This window comes from Arachis stenosperma, chromosome 6 (genome assembly GCF_014773155.1).
Source record: "Arachis stenosperma cultivar V10309 chromosome 6, arast.V10309.gnm1.PFL2, whole genome shotgun sequence".
In the NCBI taxonomy this organism is placed as follows: Eukaryota; Viridiplantae; Streptophyta; class Magnoliopsida; order Fabales; family Fabaceae; genus Arachis; species Arachis stenosperma.
Window position 1 is genome coordinate 55,067,083 of NC_080382.1, and position 17,438 is coordinate 55,084,520.

Sequence of the window (17,438 nt, forward strand, 5' to 3'; positions counted from 1 at the left end):
GTAAGTCATCCCAACTGATTGTTCCTTTGACATTAGATAACAGAATACACAAATAGAATTTTTCTCCTTCTAAAGGTGATACAATATAAATTCAACCGATGGATCTCCTCTGTGTTTTGCACCGGTGCCATTCCTTTTCCTTGTTGTGCCAAGTGTAGTACTTTGGAATTTTTCTATATAGAAGATGCCTAGATTGTTGGTCCTTCTCATAATTTAGGGCAAAAACTCAGTGAGCATTGTTCTAGAGAAATAATCATCATTAAGTATTTTAGGAATGGTTTGGTGATCATAGAAGCTCACTTGATGTTGATTTGGTAAATGAATTTTATAACCTTTCCACAGATGCATACATTCAGTAAAGGTTAAATTTAAATATTCTCCAACATGCCTCTGGAGCAGTGATCCATCTTGCATCAACAAACTGTTGGACCTCGTCAACATTAGAACCGTTGTGAACTTCCATTGCAACCCGGTCTGGACCCTTGTAGCAATACTTGTAGAGATACTTTATACTCTTAATGTTACTACATAACTCAACATTAATATGGCAATCATACTTTAGTAGTAGCGAAGGGTTGTACGAAACTACCCATCTATTGTCAACTGTGACATTTTGGTTAATCAGTACTGGAGTGTCAAATCGTCGCTTATATTGTGGATATGAGTTATCACCTCTCCGTGTTTCTGCTACGAACTCTTATGGGTAGTTGCGTTTACATTGGCCATTTTTCATTCAGGGTGAAGATTGATCAAGTGTTCCGTAAGGACCATGAAGTATATGTTTTAGCACTGCATCATGTAGGTGTAGTTCTACTTCTTTTGATGGTATCTTTGCACGTACTAAACTATCATCATGCTCTCGGTCAATTAACTTGTCATTGTTTTCAAAGATTAGCAACATATGTACATGTGGCAATCCTCTTTTTTGAAACTCAGTAACATAAATATAGCTCTTCACCTTTCCGAAGACACCTTTAGTAATTACATCCTCTTTTAGCTGTTCAAATTTGGCTTGAAAAATTCTTGTTGTTAGATTTAGACGATCTTGTGGAGTTTGAACTGGGTTGAGTTCTGAAGTTATTTCAGTCCAAGATGGATTGCATGTCATTGTGAGAAAAATATATGGCTTGCCCTCTTTAAGAACAATAGCCATTCCATCTTCATATCATTGGGTCATGTCGTGACAGCTACCAATGAACGACGATGGTAGTATTGTTCTTTTTATTCCAACATTTTCTGAAGACAAATATAGAGAGAAATATTATTAGTTTCAGTAATTATTTTGGGTAATTCATAATGATTTACGAAGTAGAAATTAGATACAACGACAGCTACCTGCATTGGTTTCTCCTGTGTGCAAGACATTTTGTAAGCCTTGGTATAATTCAACCTGTAATTTCTTCTGTCTAGTTTGAACCCTTCTTAACTTTCCAGTTTCAATTTTCACATAGTTATCAACAACATATTGTTGTAGAAGTCGCCCTACTTGCAATACGGTGGAATGATCATCGAGGTGGATCTACAAATTTTTAAGAATTTGCAAAAAAGACTAGATACATTGAACAATTTTTTGGCAAAATTTTATTAAAGTCTATACTGCGTAGGAAATGGGGATTTGTACCTGGAGCATATAGCTATAATATGTTCGGCATGATACTTTGCCCACACTTTGACTTTGAGTACTGATATCCCATTCATGAGTTCCAAATGGAAAAAGAAGAGGATATTGTAGTGGATCATAATAGCCAGCGAATTCCTGAATCCTCCGTAGACTACTGATGAATCCATATTTTACGATAATTTTTTGTTAGAATTGATTGGATTTCATCATGCAAACCTACAATTGTTCCCTTAAATAGCATGCTTTTGAGTTTTCCTCCTAAATTATGCTTGAATATGAAAACATGCTCTTTTGTGCTTAATTTAGTCAATTTTATTCCATTTGCCTTCCATTTGATACCTTGATGCTGTTGGTGGGTGATTTCAGATGTGCAAGGTAGGAATGACTTGGTGAGAATGGAAGAGGAGCATGTAAGGAGGAGGAAGCATGAAGAAACAAAGGAGAAGAGCATCGTGATGTGTGCGTGCGCACAGCCTCTTGTGTGTACGCACAGGTAGCAAAGCAAAGCGAAGTGTACAAGTGCACAGCATCTTGCGCGTCACACGATCATCCAAAGTATCGCAAAGTGTGCCTGCGCATAGCATCTTGTGCGTACGCACAATCTGAGATTTCAGCTAAGTGTGCGTGCGCACACGTGTGTGGGTACGCACAAGTACCCGCTCGTGCTCCCATTAAAAACGCACGTGATTCATGTTTTTGAGGGATTAGAGGCCCAATTCTGATGGCCTATAGCTCATATTGCAAGGGGCAAACATTAGAAAATCATAGGATATCATCAGGAGTAGTTTTTAGATATTAGTAGGAGGCTTTAGGTTTAGTTTTTCTTTAAGTTTCTCTCAACACCATTAGGGTTTCTATTAGAGTGTTACATTTCAAGTGCCATTTTCCATTTTTGATCTTGGAATTTTGCTTGCCTCCATTGTAAGTAAATATAATTGCTAACTTTTTATAATTACAATTTTGATACTCTTTCTTGTAGTTAAAGTCATATTTTTAATACATATATTTTTTGCAATTTCGATCTCTTGTTGATGATTTTGATGATTGATGATTGTTATATACTTGGTTGAGTTAGCATTGTTGATTTTGATTAATTGTTTCTCATAGTTTCAAGCATTTTCTCAACTTTGTCATGATTTGTGTTTATGCCCACCAAGTGTTTGTGGAAATGTTAATTTTGATTATGGGTTAAATTTCCACCTTTTGGCTTGGGAAAAATGAGCATATGGGTTCCTAGAGTTGGAATGTCCAACATTTAGTGATAATTCTTGGATTGTTAATTGTTCTTGTTTCCACTAACACTAACTTGTTTCTAAGGCAATTAGCATGTGAGTTAGGATTTGTGGATTAAGAACAACTATGCTCACTTGACCTACTCTTCGATGTAAGAGTTAACTAAGTGAGATTAATCCATTACAATTGTCATAGTTGTGGTTGCAACAAGAAAAGGATTCCTTAACTCACCCCAAGCCAAGATTCTATTTATGCTTTGAATCACACACACAATATACAAACATTAATCACTTTTATATCTTACTTGTTCAAATTGCATAGCTAGTTCTTTAATCCCTTTATTAGTTCATTAATTGCAATTTTGAATGTTCTTTCATTCTTTAATTGTTTATCTCTTTATTGAAAATTCCTTTTGCCTTCTGGTGCACGAAACTGTGATCTCAATGGCGCCAACAACTTGGTACGCACAATTGTAATCTCAATTCTTTTTCACAACTTCGCACAACTAACCAGCAAGTGTACTGGGTCGTCCAAGTAATAAACCTTACGTGAGTAAGGGTCGATCCCACGGAGATTGTTGGTATGAAGCAAGCTATGGTCATCTTGTAAGTCTCAGTCAGGCGGATTCAATTGGTTATGGAGTTTTGATAATTAAAAGATAAACAAACACAAAATAAAGATAGAGATACTTATGTAATTCATTGGTGGGAATTTCAGATAAGCGTATGGAGATGCGTTATTCCTTCTAAATCTTCGCTTTCCTATTGTCTTCATTCAATCATTCATACTCCTTTCCATGGCAAGCTGTATGTTCAGGTATCACCGTTGTCAATGGCTACCTCCCGTCCTCTCAGTGAAAATGGTCCAGCTACGGGTTACATAGGGCTAATCATCTGTCGGTTCTCACTTGTGTTGGAATAGGATCCAATGATTCTTTTGCGTCTGTCACTAAACCCAACAGTCATGAGTTTGAAGCTCGTCACAGTCATCCCATCCCAGATCCTACTTGGAATACCACAGACAAGGTTTAGACTTTCCGGATCTCAAGAATGCTGCCAATTGATTCTAGCTTATACCACGAAGACTCTGATCTCACGGAATGGAAGGCTCTATTGTCAAGAGAGGCAACCATGCGTCGTGGACCAGGAGACCAAGAGATACACACTCAAGCTATAGCATGTAGACGGAAGTGGTTGTCAGGCACGCGTTTATAAGGGAGAATGATGATGAGTGTCACGAATCATCACATTCATCAGCTTGAAGTGTGAGTGAATATCTTAGAATAAAAATAAATTTGAATTGAATAGAAGAACAATAGTACTTTGCATTAATTCATGAGGAATAGCAAAGCTCCACACCTTAATCTTAAGTGTGTAGAAACTCCACCGTTGAAAATACATAAGTGATGAAGGTCCAAGCATGGCCGAATGGCCAGCCCCCAAAACATGATCAAGAGATCAAAAGATGATCAAAAGATGTCAAAAGTCCCAAGATCCCCTAGTACAATAGTAAAAGGTTCTATTTATACTAAGCTAGTTACTAGTGTTACAAAAATAAGTAAATAATGCAGAAATCCACAACCGGGCCCACTTGGTGTGTGCTTGGGCTGAGCATTAAAGCCTTCATGTGTAAAGACTTTTCTTGGAGTTAAACGACAGTTTGCAGCCTGTTTTTGGCGTTTAACTCTAGCTTGTAACCTATTTCTAGCGTTTAATGCCAGAATAAGGCAGGAAGTTGGCGTTTGAACGCCCGTTTGCATCATCAAAACTCGGGCAAAGTATGGACTATTATATATTGCTGGAAATCCCTGGATGTCTACTTTCCAACTCAATTGAGAGCGCGCCATTTGGCTTTCTGTAGCTCCAAAAAATTCATTTCGAGTGCAGGGAGGTCAGAATCCAACAACATCAGCAGTCCTTTTTTAGCCTCTAAATCAGATTTTTGCTCAGTTCCCTCAATTTCAGCCAGAAAATACCTAAAATCACAGAAAAATACACAAACTCATACTAAAGTCCAGAAATGTGAATTTTTCTTAAAAACTAATAAAAATATACTAAAAAGTAGCTAGATCCTGCTAAAAACTATCTAAAAATAATGCCAAAAAGTGTATAAATTATCTGCACATCACAACACCAAACTTAAATTGTTGCTTGTCCTCAAGCAACTGAAAACAAATAGGATAAAAAAAAGAGAATATACAATGAATCTCACAATATCAATGAAACTTAGTCCCAATTAGATGAGCGGGGCTAGTATCTTTTTGCTTCTGAACAGTTTTGGCATCTCACTTTATCCTTTGAAATTCAGAATGATTGGCATTTATAGGAACTCAGAATTTTAGATAGTCTTATTGATTCTCCTAGTTCAGTATGTTGATTCTTGAACACAGGTACTTTATGAGTCTTGGCCGTGGCCCTAAGCACTTTGTTGTCCAGTATTACCACCGGATACCTAAATGCCACAGACACATAACTGACCTTTTCAGATTGTGACTCAGCTTTGCTAAAGTCCCCTGTTAGAGGTGTCCAGAGTTCTTAAGCACACTCTTTTTGCTTTGGATAACGACTTTAACCACTCAGTCTCAAGCTTTTCACTTGGACCTTCATGCCACAAGCACATGGTTAGGGACAGCTTGATTTAGCCTCTTAGGCCTAGATTTTATTTCCTTGGACCCTCCTTTCCACTGATGCTCAAAGCCTTGGATCCTTTTTACCCTTGTCTTTTGGTTTAAAGGGCTATTGGCTTTTTCTGCTTGCTTTTTCTTTTTCTTTCTTTTAATTTTCTCCACTTTCTTTTTTGTTTCACAAGCTTTTTTTCTGTTTCACTGCTTTTTCTTGCTTCAAGAATCAATTTCATGATTTTTTAGATTATCAATAACATTTCTCTTTGTTCATCATTCTTTCAAGAGCCAACAATTTTAACATTCATAAACTTTACTATAAAAAATATGCACTGTTCAAGCATTCATTCAGAAAACAAAAAGTATTGCCACCACCTCAAAATAATTAAACTAATTTCAAGATAAAATTTGAAATCCAAGTACTTCTTGTTCTTTTGTAATTAAGCATATTTTTCATTTAAGAGAGGTGAATGATTCATAGAATTATTCATAGCTTTAAGACATAGACACTAGACACTAATGATCATGTAATGAAGACACAAACATAGACAAACATAAAGCATCAAATTCAAAAAACAGAAGAAAAAAATAAGAACAAGGAAATCAAAGAACGGGTCCACCTTAGTGATGGCAGCCAGTTCTTCCTCTTGAAGATCCAATGGAACACCTGAGCTCCTCTATGTCTCTTCCTTGCCTTTGTTACTCCTCCCTCGGAGCTCTTTGATCTTCTCTAATCTCATGAAGAATGATGGAGTGCTCTTGGTGCTCCACCCTTAGTTGGTCCATATTGTAACTTAAGCTTTCCAAAGAGGTGTTGAGTTGCTCCCAATAGTTGTGTGGAGGAAAATGCATCCCTTGAGGCATCTCAGGGTTTTCATGAGGAATTTCCTCATGCTCTTGTTGAGGTCCATGAGTGGGCTCTCTTGTTTGCTCCATCCTTTTCTTAGTGATGGGCTTGTCCTCTTTAATGAGGATGTCTCCTTCTATGTCTATCCCAGCCAAATTGCATAGGTGACAAATGAGACGAGGAAAGGCTAACCTTGCTAAAGTGGAGGACTTGTCAGCCACCTTGTAGAGTTCTAGAGGTATGATCTCATGAACTTCCACTTCCTTCCCAATCATGATACTATAGATCATGATGGCGCGATCCACAGTCACTTCAGATCGGTTGCTAGTAGGAATGATGGAGCGTTGGATAAACTCCAACCATCCTCTAGTAACAGGCTTAAGGTCCGGTCATCTCAATTGAACCGGCTTGCCTCTTTAGTCTCTTTTTCATTGAACTCCTTCCATACATATGTCCATGAGGATTTGGTCCAACCTTTGATCAAAGTTGACCCTTCTAGTGTAGGGGTGTGCGTTTTCTTGCATCATTGGCAAGTGGAACGCCAACCTTACATTTTTCGGATTGAAATCTAAGTATTTCCCCCGAACTATTGTAAGCCAATTCTTTGGATTTGGGTTCATACTTTGATCATGGTTCCTAGTGATCCATGCATTGGCATAGAACTCTTGAACCATTAAGATTCTGACTTGTTGAATGGGATTGGTGAGAACTTTCCAACCTCTTCTTTGGATTTCATGTCGGACCCCCGGATACTCATTTTTCTTGAGCATGAAAGGGACCTCAGGGATCACCTTCTTCTTGGCCACAACTTCATAGAAGTGGTCTTGATGGACCTTTGAGATGAATCTCTCCATCTCCCATGACTCGGAGTGGAAGCTTTTGCCTTCCTTTTCCTCTTTTTAGAGGTTTCTCCGGCCTTAGGTGCCATAAATGGTTATGGAAAAATAAAAAGCAATGCTTTTACCACACCAAACTTAAAAGGTTTGCTCGTCCTCGAGCAAAAGAAGAAAGAAAGAAGGGAAAGAAGAGGAAAATGGAGGAGATGGAGGGAGAGATAGGCTCGGCCAAGGCGGTAGGAGAGGGTTTGTAGTGTGTGAAAATGAAGGAGTGAAGAGGGGTATTTATAGGGAAAGAGAGGGAGAGTGGCCGAATAGAATTGGGTGGGTTTGGGAGGGAAAAGTGTTTGAATTCGAAAGTGAGGTAGGTGGGGTATTTTTGGGGAAGAGGGATGGAGGTGATTGGTGAAGAGAATATAGGGAAGAGAATAGGATTTGATAGGTGAGTGATGTTTTGGGTAGAGTCTTATAAAGATGTGTGAGGGGGAGAGAGAGAGGTGGGGTAGGCAGAGATCCTGTGGGATCCACAGATCCTGAGGGGTCAAGGACTTCTCATCCCTGCTCCATTTAGGCGTGCAAAATGCCCTTAGAGTGCAATTCTGGCATTTAATGCCAGACTGCTGCCAGTTTCTGGTGTATAACGTCAGCTTTTATACCTTTCCTGTTATTTAACGCCAAGCTGTTGCTTGTTTCTGGCATTTAACACCAGCTTGATACTCTGTTCTGGCGTTAAATGCCAGTCTGGTGCCCATTTCTGGCATTAAATGCACAGAATGGTGCCAAGCTGGGCATTTAACGCCTATTTTGTTACTCTTACTGGCGTTTAAACGCCAGTAAGCTTATCCTCCAGGGTGTTCTATTTTGAATGCTATTTTTGAATTTGCTTTGATTTTTGCAGTTGTTCTTGTGACTCCATGGTACACGAATTTGTGATTCGCACAACTAACCAGCAAGTGCACTGGGTCGTCCAAGTAATACCTTACGTGAGTAAGGGTCGATCCCACGGAGATTATTGGCTTGAAGCAATCAATGTTTATTTTATTTGTCTCAGTTAGGATGTCACAAAATTGTTTGGATTACTTGAACAATAGAGTTATTTGTTTATAAAGGATTGTGGAATATATTAGAATAATAAAGAGTACTAGCGTTACTTGTTGTGCAGTAATGGAGAATATGTTGGAGTTTTGGAGATGCTTTGTTCTCTGAACTTCAACTCTTCCTTGAGATCCTCTTCTCACACGCAAGGTCTATCCATGGTAAGTGGTGGACGAATAGAATCCATTGATTCTTTTGCGTCTGTCACTAACACCCAGCCCTCAGGAGTTTGAAGCACGTCACAGTCATTCAATCCCGGAATCCTACTTGGAATACCACAGACAAGGTTTAGACTTTCCGGGTTCTCATGAATGCCGCCATCTATCTAGCTTATACCACGAAGATTCTGTTGGGGAATCTAAGAGATATTCATTCAGTCTGATGTAGAACGGAGGTGGTTGTCAGGCACACGTTCATGGATTGAGGAAGGTGATGAGTGTCACGGATCATCACCTTCTTCACAATTAAGCGCGAATAAACATCTTAGATAAGAACAAGCGTGTTTGAATGGAAAACAAAGGAATTGTATTAAATCATCGAGACGCTGCAGGGCTCCTCACCCCCAACAATGGAGTTTAGAGACTCATGCCGTCAAAAGTATGTAATTCAGATCTGAAAATGTCATGAGATACAAGATAAGTCTCTAAAAGTTGTTTAAATAGTAAACTAGTGACCTAGGTTTACAGAAAATGAGTAAATAGAGATAATTGGTGCAGAAATCCACTTCTGGGGCCCACTTGGTGTGTGCTGGGGCTGAGACTAAAGCTATCCACGAGTAGAGGCCTTTCTTGGCGTTAAACTCCAGGTTATGACGTGTTTTGGGCGTTCAACTCCGGATCATGACGTTTTTCTGGCGTTTAACTCCAGACAGCAGCATGAACTTGGCGTTCAACGCCAAGTTACGTCGTCTATTCTTGCGCAAAGTATGGACTATTATATATTGCTGGAAAGCCCTGGATGTCTACTTTCCAACGCCGTTGAGAGAGCGCCAATTGGACTTCTGTAGCTCCAGAAAATCCATTTCGAGTGCAGGGAGGTCAGGATCCAACAGCATCAGCAGTCCTTTTTCAGCCTAAGTCAGATTTTTGCTCAACTCCCTCAATTTCAGCCAGAAAATACCTAAAATCACAGAAAAATACACACACTCATAGTAAAGTCCAGAAATATGATTTTTGCTTAAAAACTAATAAAATTCTATTAAAAACTAATTAAAACATACTAAAATCTACATGAAATTACCCCCAAAAAGCGTATAAAATATCCGCTCATCACAACACCAAACTTAAACTGTTGCTTGTCCTCAAGCAACTAGATAAATAAGATAGGATTTAGCAGAAATTAAGAAGTAATAATATTTTAGAGTTTTAAATGAAGCTCATATTCTTATTAGATGAGCGGGGCTTGTAGCTTTTTGTTTCTGAATAGTTTTGGCATCCCCCTGTATCTTTAAATTTTCAGGATAATTGGCATCCTTAGAAACTCAGAATTCAGATAGTATTATTGACTCTCCTAGTGTAGTATGTTGATTCTTGAACACAGTTATTTTATGAGTCTTGGCTGTGGCCCTAAGCACTTTGTTTTCCAGTATTACCACCAGATACATAAATGCCACAGACACATAACTGGGTGAACCTTTTCAGATTGTGACTTAGCTTTGCTAAAGTCCCCAGTTAGTGGTGTCCAGAGCTCTTAAGCACACTCTTTTGCTTTGGATCACGACTTTAACCACTCAGTCTCAAGCTTGTAACTTGGACCTGCATGCCACAAGCATATGGTTAGGGACAGCTTGGTTTAGCCGCTTAGGCCTGGATTTTATTTCCTTGGGCCCTCCTATCCATTGATGCTCAAAGCCTTGGATCCCTTTTTTACTCTTGGCTAGTGCTCATGGCTTGTTTTTTTTTTTTTTTTTTTTTTTTTTTTTTTTTGAACTGCTTTTTCTTGCTTCAAGAATCAATTTCATGATTTTTCAGATCATCAATAATATTTTTCGTGTTCCTCATCCTTTTAGGAGCCAATATTCATCAAATTCAAGGTACAATTTATGCACTGTTCAAGCATTCATTCAGAGAACAAAAGTATTGCCACCACATATAATTAATTATAGTCTTTATTACTAAGAACTCATAAATATAGATTACTTCTTTATTCTCAAAAAAATTCTACTACTTTATTTATGCCTGATGATGATGAGAAAAATAGATTATAGCTTAATTGGAAATAAAGTCAAAAAAGATATGCTAATTACTACTACTCCTATATAACTTCTAAGGTAAAATCCTATAATAATACTATCACAGAGTTAAAGCTGGAATTAGAACTTAACAACCTGTATTTTGGGAAGTGGATGTTCCTCTAGTCTGTGGGGTGCCTTCAAGAATTAATTTCTGACGCTTCAGTTTCCTTAAGTTCACATCCTTGCTCTTCCTGTTCTCTTAGGTGCCATGATCTTAATGAGTTTTAGCTCAGTGATCATGGCAAATCACACCAAACTTAGAGGTTTGCTTGTCCTTAAGCAAAAGAAAGGAAAGGAGAGGAGTAGAAGGAAAGGCATTTTCAGATAAAGATAAGATGAGTTGAAAAAGATATGAGAAGAAATTAAAAATATTTGAAAAAGAATTGGATTGGAAAAAGATTTGTGTTTATGAATTAAGATACATTTGATATTTTTGAAAAAGGGATTTTAGAAATTAGGGTTCTTAGAAAACCAATTTGATTTTGAAGGATGACATTTTGAAACATGTTTATGCAAGAAATCATGAATTGAAACTTAAAAATTTAGAAAATTTGTAAAGAAAAACGAATTTTACCTCCTCCCCACCATCCTGGCGTTAAACGCCCAACTGCTGCATGGTTTGGGCGTTTAACGCCCACATGTTGCTTCTCCTGGGCGTTCAACGCCCAGTTGATGCATCTTTCTGGCGTTGAACGCCAGGAAGTCCTTTGTTACTGGGCGTTTTTCTAAACGCCCAGGATGCTCCCAAACTGGCGTTAAACGCCCAGAAGGTGCTTCTTTCTGGCGTTTAACGCCCAGAAGATGCTCTTTTCTGGCGTTTAACGCCCAGAAGGCTACCCTTACTGGCGTTGAACGCCCAGTGGGTGCTTCTTTTGGGCGTTCAACGCCCAAAATGTTTCTTACTGGCTTTTTCACGCCAGTAAGCTTCCAATTTCCTTTATAACTCTGTGAATCCAACCAATTGCAATTTTACCTTGAAGAGATTTGGACCTATACCTGTAAAAAAAGAAAATTTATATAATTAGTAAATATACTTTGTAAATGGCTGGGTTGCCTCCCAGCAAGCGCTTCTTTAATGTCATTAGCTGGACTTATTACTGAGTTTTTAATCGAGTCTCAGCTTTGAGCAGTCTTGCTCAAAATTGCCTTCAAGATAATGTTTGACTCTTTGTCCATTAACAATGAACTTTTTGTTAGAGTCATTATCCTGAAGCTCTATGTATCCATATGGTGATACGTTTGTAATGACATATGGACCTCTCCACCGGGATTTTAATTTCCCGGGGAATAATTTGAGCCTAGAGTTAAATAGCAGAACTTTCTGCCCCGGCTCAAAGACTCTGGATGACAATTTCTTATCATGCCATTTTTTCGCTTTCTCTTTGTAAATCTTTGCATTTTCGAAAGCATTGAGTCTAAATTCCTCTAGCTTATTTAACTGGAGCAATCGTTTTTCTCCAGCTAGCTTGGCATCAAGGTTCAGGAATCTGGTTGCCCAATAGGCCTTATGTTCCAGTTCCACTGGCAAGTGACATGCCTTTCCATACACAAGCTGGTATGGAGAGGTCCCTATGGGGGTCTTGAATGCTGTTCTGTATGCCCACAGAGCATCATCCAAGCTTCTTGCCCAATCCTTTCTACGGTTAATTACAGTCCGTTCCAGGATTCTTTTGAGCTCTCTATTTGAGACTTCAGCTTGCCCATTAGTTTGTGGATGATATGGAGTAGCTACCCTGTGGCTAACTCCATAACGAACCAGAGCAGCATAAAGCTGTTTATTGCAGAAATGAGTGCCCCCATCACTGATTAACACTCTAGGGATACCAAATCTGCTGAAGATATGTTTCTGGAGGAATTTCAACACTGTTTTAGTGTCATTAGTGGGTGTTGCAATAGCCTCCACCCATTTGGATACATAATCCACTGCCACCAGAATAAGTGTTTGAGTATGATGGTGGGAAAGGTCCCATGAAGTCAATACCCCATACGTCAAACAACTCAATCTCCAAGATTCCTTGTTGAGGCATGGCGTAACTGTGAGGTAGGTTTCCTGATCTTTGGCAACTGTCACAATTAAGCACAAATGCTCGGGAATCTTTATAGAGAGTAGGCCAGTAGAAGCCACTTTGGAGGACTCTTGTGGCTGTTCGCTCACTTCCAAAATGTCCTCCATACTGTGATCCATGGCAATGCCAAAGGATCTTCTGTGCTTCTTCTTTAGGCACACATCTACGGATTACTCCGTCTGCACATCTCTTGAAGAGATATGGTTCATCCCAAAGATAGTACTTTGCATCTGTGATTAATTTCTTTGATTGCACCCTACTGTACTCTTTGGGTATGAATCTCACTGCCTTGTAGTTTGCAATGTCTGCAAACCATGGCACTTCCTGGATGGCAAACAGTTGCTCATCCGGAAAGGTTTCAGAGATCTCAGTGAGAGGGAGGGACGCCCCTTCTACTGGTTCTATTCGGGACAGGTGGTCTGCTACCTGATTCTCTGTCCCTTTTCTGTCTCTTATTTCTATATCAAACTCTTGCAGAAGCAACACCCATCTTATAAGTCTGGGTTTTGAATCCTGCTTTGTGAGTAGATATTTAAGAGCAGCATGATCAGTGTACACAATCACTTTTGATCGTACTAAATAGGATCTGAATTTGTCAATGGCGTAAACCACTGCAAGTAGCTCTTTTTCTGTGGTTGTGTAATTCTTCTGGGCATCATTTAGAACACGGCTGGCATAGTAAATGACGTGCAGAAGCTTGTCATGCCTTTGTCCCAACACTGCACCAATGGCATGGTCACTGGCATCACACATCAGTTCAAATGGTAATGTCCAGTCTGGTGCAGAAATAATTGGTGCTGTAACCAATCTAGCTTTCAGAGTCTCAAATGCCTGCAGACACTCTTTATCAAAGATAAATGGCGTGTCAGCAGCTAGCAGGTTGCTCAGAGGTTTGGCGATTTTAGAAAAATCCTTTATAAACCTCCTATAGAATCCTGCATGCCCCAGAAAGCTTCTGATTGCCTTAACATTAGCAGGTGGTGGTAATTTTTCAATTACTTCTACCTTAGCTTGATCCACCTCTATCCCCTTGTTCGAAATTTTGTGCCCAAGGACAATTCCTTCAGTCACCATAAAGTGACATTTTTCCCAGTTTAAAACCAGGTTAGTCTCTTGGCATCTTTTCAGAACAAGTGCTAAGTGGTTAAGGCAGGAGCTGAATGAGTCTCCAAATACTGAAAAGTCATCCATGAAGACTTCCAGGAATTTTTCCACCATATCAGAGAAAATTGAGAGCATGCACCTCTGAAAGGTTGCAGGTGCATTGCACAGGCCAAATGGCATCCTTCTGTATGCAAATACTCCAGATGGGCATGTGAATGCCGTTTTCTCCTGATCCTGGGGATCTACTGCGATTTGATTATAACCTGAATATCCATCCAGGAAGTAGTAGTATTCATGACCTGCTAGTCTTTCTAGCATCTGGTCTATGAATGGTAAAGGAAAATGATCCTTTCTGGTGGCTGTATTGAGCCTTCTGTAATCAATACACATACGCCACCCAGTAACTGTTCTTGTAGGAACCAGTTCATTTTTTTCATTATGAACCACTGTCATGCCACCTTTTTTAGGGACGACTTGGACAGGGCTCACCCAGGGGCTGTCAGAGATAGGATAAATAATCCCAGCCTCTAGTAATTTAGTGACCTCTTTCTGCACCACTTCTTTCATAGCTGGATTCAGCCGCCTTTGTGGTTGAACCACTGGCTTGGCGTCATCCTCCAGCAAGATTTTGTGCATGCATCTGGCTGGGCTAATGCCCTTAAGATCACTAATGGACCACCCAAGAGCTGTCTTGTGTGTCCTTAGCACTTGAATTAGTGCTTTCTCTTCCTGTGGCTCTAAGGTAGAGCTTATAATTACAGGAAAGGTTTCACCTTCTCCCAGAAATGCATATTTCAGGGATGGTGGTAATGGTTTGAGTTCGGGTTTTGGAGGTTTTTCCTCTTCTTGAGGGATTTTCAGAGGTTCTATTATCTTCTCTGACTCCTCTAAATCAGGCTGAACATCTTTAAAGATGTCCTCTAGCTCTGATTCCAAACTCTCAGCCATATTGACCTCTCTTACCAGAGAGTCAATAATATCAACACTCACGCAGTTATTTGGGGTGTCTGGATGTTGCATGGCTTTGACCACATTCAACTTGAACTCCTCCTCATTGACTCTCAAGGTTACTTCCCCTTTTTGGACATCAATGAGGGTTCGGCCAGTTGCTAGGAAAGGTCTTTCTAGAATGAGAGTTGCACTCTTTTGCTCCTCCATTTCCAGCACCACAAAGTCAGTAGGAAAGGCGAATGGCCCAACCTTGACAATCATGTCTTCAATCACGCCTGATGGGTATTTAATGGAGCCATCAGCAAGTTGAAGACATATCCTGGTTGGTTTAATTTCTTCAGTTAAACCAAGCTTTCTGATAGTAGATGCAGGTATTAAGTTGATACTTGCCCCAAGATCACATAAAGCTTGCTTGGTACAATTACCTTCTAATGTGCATGGTATCATAAAGCTCCCAGGATCTTTAAGCTTCTCAGGTAAGCTTTTCAGAATGACTGCACTGCATTCTTCAGTGAGGTAGACTTTTTCAGTTTCCCTCCAATCCTTCTTATGACGTAAGATTTCTTTCATGAACTTAGCATAAGAGGGTATTTGCTCAAGTGCTTCTGCAAACGGGATCTTTATTTCAAGAGTCCTGAGATAGTCTGCAAAGCGAGCAAATTGCTTAACCTGTTCCGCTTGGCGGAGTTTTTGAGGATAAGGCATTTTGGCTTTGTATTCCTCAACCTTAGTTGCTGCAGGTTTATTACCTACAGAAGTGGGTTGGGAAGCCTTTTTAGAAGGATTGTTATCAGCACTTGTATGTGACTGATTCCCCACTGGCGTTTGAATACCAGGGGTGGAAGCTGGAGTGGCGTTAGACGCCACTTCCTTGCTTGTTACTGGCGTTTGAACGCCAGAACCATGTTCTTTTTGGGCGTTCAACGCCAGATCCATGCTTGTTTCTGGCGTTGAACGCCAGGAATGAGCATGGTCTGGGCGTTCAGCGCCAGCTCTGTTCCTCTCTGGGCTCTGATTGTCCTCAGAGGGATTTTGAGTATCCTCTTGTTCATTTCTTGGTTTCCTGCTGCTTTGAAGTGAGGTATTTAATGTTTTCCCACTTCTTAATTGAACTACTTGGCATTCTTCTGCTATTTGTTTTGACAGTTGTTTTTCTGTCTGCTTTAATTGTACTTCCATGTTCCTGTTAGCCATTCTTGTTTCCTGTAATATTTCCTTGAATTCGGCTAGTTGCTGAGTTAGAAAATCTAATTGCTGATTGAATTCATTAGCCTGATCCACTGGACTGAGTTCTCCAGTTACTATTTTAGCTTCTTCTTTCATAGAGGATTCACTGCTTAAGTACAGATGCTGATTTCTGGCAACTGTATCAATAAGCTCTTGAGCTTCTTCAATTGTTTTTCTCATATGTATAGATCCACCAGCTGAGTGGTCTAGAGAAATCTGAGCTTTTTCTGTAAGCCCATAGTAGAAGATGTCTAATTGCACCCATTCTGAAAACATTTCAGAGGGGCATTTTCTTAGCATCTCTCTGTATCTCTCCCAGGCATCATAAAGGGATTCATTATCTCCTTGTTTGAAGCCTTGAATGTTTAGCCTTAGCTGTGTCATCCGTTTGGGAGGGAAATAGTGATTCAGGAATTTTTCTGACAGCTGTTTCCATGTTTTTATGCTGTTCTTAGGCTGGTTATTTAACCACCTCTTAGCTTGATCTTTTACAGCAAATGGAAACAGTAATAGTCTATAGACATCCTGATCTACTTCCTTATCATGTACTGTATCAGCAATTTGCAGAAATTGTGCCAGAAACTCTGTAGGTTCTTCATGTGGAAGACCAGAATATTGGCAGTTTTGCTGCACCATGATAATGAGCTGTGGATTCAGCTCAAAGCTACTAACTCCAATGGAGGGTATACAGATACTACTCCCATATGAAGCAGTAGTGGGGTTAGCATATGACCCCAGGGTCCTCTTGGACTGTTCATTCCCACTTGCTTCCATATTGAATACAAGTTGAGAATTTATAGTTATGGAATAAATAAAAGTGGAATATATAAAAATATTTTTTGAAAATATTTTGTGAAAATATATATATATATATATTTTTTTTTGTAAAATAAAAACGAAATAAATAAAAGAAAGTGGAAATATTTTTGAAATTGAAAATTGAATTTTTAATAAAATTTTCGAAAAATTTAGTTCAAAGTTAGTTAGAAAATAAAATTTTTGAATTTTGAATTTTATGATGAAAGAGAAAACACACAAAAGACACAAGACTTAAAATTTTTAGAAAATCAAAATAAATTTTCGAAAATTATAAAAAGATTAACGATAAAACACCAAACTTAGAGTTTGGCACAGGATTAAACCAAGAAAAATTATTTTTGAAAAAGATTTTCAAAAGTACTGGTGCTCCCTTATCAAGAATATGACCCTTCTATTCTAGCCAAATGGGCAGCAAATATAACAATTGTTTTGAAAAAGCACAAGAAACACAAGAAAAGACTCAGAACAAGAAAAATTAAAGATCAAACAAGAAAAATAGACAAGAACAACTTGAAGATTAAGGAAAAACAAAGGACACTCACACGAAAAATTCAAAGAAAAAATATAAAAGATGCAATTGACACCAAACTTAGAACAAGACACTAGACTCACGAAAAACCAACAGTTAATAAGGAAAAAGTAATATTTTCGAAAAATATTTTTGAAGAGGGAATAAAAGACTCAAATTTAATGACTCTGTAACATCAATACTATATTCCTAATCTAAGAAATAAAATAAGCCTTCAATTGTTCAAACTCAATAATCCCCGGCAACGGCGCCAAAAA